General features: G+C 39.6%; 1 protein-coding gene across 5 annotated transcripts in view; it reads left to right on the top strand.

Annotated features, from left to right (window-relative positions):
- The window catches only part of bag5 (BCL2 associated athanogene 5), a 29924-nt gene that overhangs the window by 8601 nt on the left and 16377 nt on the right, over positions 1-4946 (top strand). For 2 of the 5 annotated variants that reach the window (XM_038777607.1, XM_038777600.1), the window contains exon 1: positions 666-684. The exons of 2 other annotated variants lie outside the window; for them this stretch is intronic. The gene's annotated coding sequence lies outside the window, so the exon portion shown is untranslated. Of the gene's footprint in view, positions 1-664; positions 685-4946 lie in introns of those variants that run through there. One more of the 5 variants, XM_038777626.1, reaches the window with a different exon arrangement.

Below are 4946 nucleotides of genomic sequence, written 5' to 3'. Positions count from 1 at the left end.
CTTTCAGTTTAGTCTTAGTTTTTTCTTTTAAATTAAAACTCCTCTTGGTTCATCACTAATTACTTCTGCAATCACCATCTGATGAATTTGATCCTGATTGGAATTTGGAATGATAGAAAATGTAAATAAAGGTAATTCCTTCCCCTTCAGGAGGAGGTAAATGAGAAAAGTCATTGAATTTATCAGGTCGCATATGCACTTTACACTGTGGCATTGGTAGAGATGTTGAAGTATTTTTCGTACTTGTCTTTTTGACTCTTAATGAGGTCAAAGTTTAAAAAGAGAGAAGTAATTTTAAAAATCCATCATTCAAATAGATGATGATGGTGCTCCTTATAACTTGTCATTTATAGTGGCCTTTGCTTTATTATGATATCATCAGTGAAATAATGGAACTGCTGTGATCTAAATTGCCTAGCAACATAGAATTATCTACGTTTACTCCATTCATACGCACAGGATACATCAACTTAAAAATCAATGCATCTTCACTCAACAATAAATCTGTTTACAAGGGCTTGCTTAAAGTTGCCTTTAAGCAGACATCTCATTTCTGTGAGCCGATCTTTTATTCATTCATGGGATGTGAGCATCGCTGGCAAGGCCAGCATTTGTTGTCCATCCTTAATTGTCCTTGAGAAGATGACGGTGAGCTGCCTACTTGAATGTCTGCAGTCATGAAGTGTAGGTAGAGCCACACTTTTTAATTTTAAGGGAGTGAGTTCCAGGATTTTGACCCAGAGACAGTGAAGGAATGATGATTTGCTTCCAAGTCAGGATGTTGTATGACTTTGAGGAAAAACTTGCAGGTAGTGGTGTTATCTTCATCTGCTGCCCTTGTTCTGCTAGGTGATAGAGATCACCAGTTTGGAAGATGCTGATGAAAGTGCATTAGCAAGTTGCTGTAGTGCATCTAAATGGTGCAGACTGCTGCCACCATCAGTGGTGGAGGGAGTGAAGGTTTGTGGTAATGGATGGGGTGCCATTCAAGTGCGTGGCTTTGTTTTGAATGGTGTAGAGCTCAAGATGCACTCATCCAGGCAAGTGGTGCATATTCCATCACACTCCCGACTTGTGCCTTGTAGATGGTTGTTGGCTTTGGGGAGTCGGGAGGTGAGTTACTCAACAGAATTCCCAGCATCTGACTTGCTCTTGTAGTCATCATGTTTATATGGCTGGTCCAATTCAGTTTCTGGTCAATGGTAACTCTCAGAATTTTGGTAGGTGAGTACAGTAATGCTATTGAATATCATGGGGAGATTGTAATTGCCTGACACTTTAATGTGGTGCGATGTAGTGACTGTACTTCAGCTTTGACATGCAAATCCTATATTTTATGCAGTAAAAATATTGCAAACTCGTGCTAGGTTAACTTATCTGAACAGGCTGAAAAGTATGAGTAATTAAACTTGAACTTGGTTGAAAACCTTGCCTCTGTGCGCGTGAACTAATGTTCCATTTACATAGCACCACCTTTCACATCCATGGGATGTTACATAGCTTCATAGTCAATGAAATACATTTGAAATGTTGCTGTAATGTAGATAGGTGTGGCATCTAATTTGCGCATAAAGTTCCCAGAATAGGAATGACTGGTCTGTTTTTAATCATTGAGGAATAAATGTTAGCCAGGCCCTGGAATAACTTCCATGCACTTTGACTTGTGCAATGGAATATTTTGTGTGATCTGACAATCTATGTTTAAAATTTGCTTAAAATATGGAACCTCCAACGGTGCACTCCTTCAATATTGCACTGAAGTGCCTGCTTATGCGCTCCAGTGTCTGGCATAACATTGGAATCCATTACAACCTGCCACAAGTGAGATTGCTACTAGTGAGCAAAGGCTGACACAAGAAGAATGCAATGTATCTGATGTTAGGTCTTTCTAATGGAATCCTATTAGCAAGTGCCTTAATTGGTGAAGTTCCTAAAATCTGTACAACAGCTTAATGTAGTTAAATGACATGCTATGACATATTAGAAACTAAAACTATGTTAAAGTATTACTTTCAAAGATTATTCTCTCATATTAATGAGAATATTCAGTATATTTGCACATTATTATTGATGTTTATAACATCAAGGTGACATGATTGTAGAATTGTTGCAAATTACATACCTGGATGAGGAAGGCTAGTTTTATATACATTTATGGGGTGTGGGCGTTGCATTTATTGCCCTTGAGGGGGCTGTTAAGAGTCAACCTAATTTTGTGGGTCTGGAGTCACATGTAGGCCAAACCAGGAAAGGATGTCAGATTTCCTTCCCTGAAGGACAATAGTGAACCATATGGGTTTTTACGACAATCGACAATGGTTTCATGGTCATCATTAGACTTCTAATTCCAGATATTTTATTGAGTTTAAATTGCATCACCTGCCGTGGTGGGATTCAAACCCAGATCATCAACCTGGGTCTCTGGATTACGTGGCCAGCAACAATACCACTATGCCACCGCCTCCCCATCTGATCTTAGTTGACTCATGTTTGTTTTAAAATCCCCAATCATCAGACTCTGTTGTCTCTTAAATTACCTCAAGGGCTTTGCTTCCTCACCCTACCCTACCTTGGTATAGACTTGAATATTAATCATTCTTTCCATATTGAATTTCCTGACCGTTTTTAATCAGTTTGCCCACTTGCATTTATTTTATACCAAACTTGGATGTAATGTTTCATACTTCCTTTAATTAGTTTAAGACCTTGGATATAAGATCGACACTCCGTTGTGTTGTTCCATACCTGAAGAGACCTCCTTCAGTTTCCTCCTTTGATTCTCTATTAATTGTGGCTCTTCTCAACAATACAACAAGAGTGTGACTGCATTGGAAACTACCACTGGACAAACCATTCCCATGTGTTGCCTTAGAGTACTGTACAGCTTTGGGATGTTTTATACTGATTTCAGTGCGACTATATATCACTGAACAGGGGATGGGCATTCTCTAAAGGCAAAGCTAACAGCCAGAAGTAGTGGTTCACATTGGAACCAATAACATAGGAAAAAGGAAGAGATTCTAGAGGCAAAGTTTCATGAGCTAGGTAAAAGATCAAAGGATAGGATCTCAAAAATGGTATTTGTTTCCAGTCCCATGTGCTAATGAGGACAAAAATGGGAGGATAGTGCAAATGACTGCATATTTGGAGAAGTGATGCAGGAGAGAGGACTTCAGATTCGTGGAGCATTGGAACCATTTCTGCGGCAGACTACCTGAAAAACATTCTGGAAGGTAGTTGAAATTAATATTTGGAATGGACGGGTGGGGTTGATGGTGGCAAAGATTAATGAAGGTTATTACAGTTCAAAGTGGGACGATGCACCAGATGGTTCAAAGACTGAATTTAATTGGTTAAAGTTAAGGAACTAAGAAGGACCGTTTCCATTGCAAGGTTATTTAGTATAGACGCTGGATAGTAAGAAGGAGATAAATGAGCAAATCTATAGGAAACCTATGGAGGAATATAAAAACATTGTGGTAGTAGTAGGTAATTTCAATTACTCAAATATTGACAGGGGCAGACAATAATGGGCAAGTTAAGGGCAAAGAACAGCTAAAACGTGTACAGGAGAACTTTCTTAATCAGTAGGTATTTAGCCCAACTGGATGTGAGCCAATTTCAGTAAGTTTTGATTAACTGGAAGCAAAGATTGTTCAGGAAAACTAACTGAGTAGTGTCAGGCCTCAAGGCGGCGATACTTTGGGTATTTCCATAAGAAGGAAAAATATGGAATCCAAACCCATAGTGGCTGACAATTACAAAGGTTATAATAAAACAAAGAAGGCTTGTGACAAATAACAGGTACTAAACACATTAAAAAACCAAGGAAAATAGAATGCATGATAAAACAAAACCGATACAATAATGACACCAGGAGAAGAGATGATTTTTTCTTTTTTTAAAAGAACAGCATCTATCACAACCAGAAAACATCCAGAGTGCTTTACACTTTGATGTGTGTAGTTACTGTTCTAATGTAGAAAAAGCAACTGCCAATTTACACATAGCAAGTTGATGTAAATAGTGTGATAATGATCAGATAATCTGTTTTCTTGTGATTTTGAATGTTGATTTGAGGGATAAATATTGGCCAGGAGTCTGGGAATACCTCCCCTGCTCTTTGAAATAGTGCTCTGGGATCACATCCACCTGAGAAGCCTTGGTTTCAAGCCCATCCAAAAAATGGCTCCTCCAACAATGCAACATTCCGTCCTACATCGGCTTTGATTTTTGTGCTCCAAGCCCTACCAAGCCCAAACCTTTTGACTCAAAGTTGAGCATGCTACCAAACAGGCCACAGCTGATGTGTAAAACCAACATAAAAAGGAACCTAAAAAAAGTAAAAGGATAGTTCAGGGAATGGTGGGTCAATTAGGGACCACCAAGTAGTGGGCGGCATGGTAGCACAGTGGTTAGCACTGTTGCTTCGCAGTGCCAGGGACCCAGGTTCGATTCCCAGTTTGGGTCACTGTGCGGAGTCTGCATGTTTCCCCCCACGTCTGCCTGGGTTCCCTCCAAGCGGTCCGGTTTCCTCCCACAGATCCTGAACGACGTGCCTGGGCATCCTGACTTCTCCTTCGGTGTACCCAAACAGGCGCCGGAGTGTGGCAACTAGGGGATTTTCACAGTAACTTCATTGCAGTGTTAATGTAAGCCTACCTGTGACACTAAAAGATTATATATTGGAGACAGGTCATGAATTGTGGTACTGAATGAATACACTTGACAACTGTCTTTGCAGAAGAAAATGGAGTTAATGCAGTGGAGGAGATATTGGATGGTATAAAAATATTTCAAAAGGAGACTCTAAATAGACTGGCATTACTTAAAGTTTTTTATTTTATTTATTAGAGTGCCCAATCATTTTTTCCAATTAAGGGTCAATTTAGCATGGCCAATCCACCTACCCTGCACATCTTTGGGTTTTGGGGGCAAAACCCATG

This window comes from Scyliorhinus canicula, chromosome 2 (assembly GCF_902713615.1).
Source record: "Scyliorhinus canicula chromosome 2, sScyCan1.1, whole genome shotgun sequence".
NCBI lineage: Eukaryota > Metazoa > Chordata > Chondrichthyes > Carcharhiniformes > Scyliorhinidae > Scyliorhinus > Scyliorhinus canicula.
This window is presented reverse-complemented; position numbering and strand designations above follow the sequence as displayed.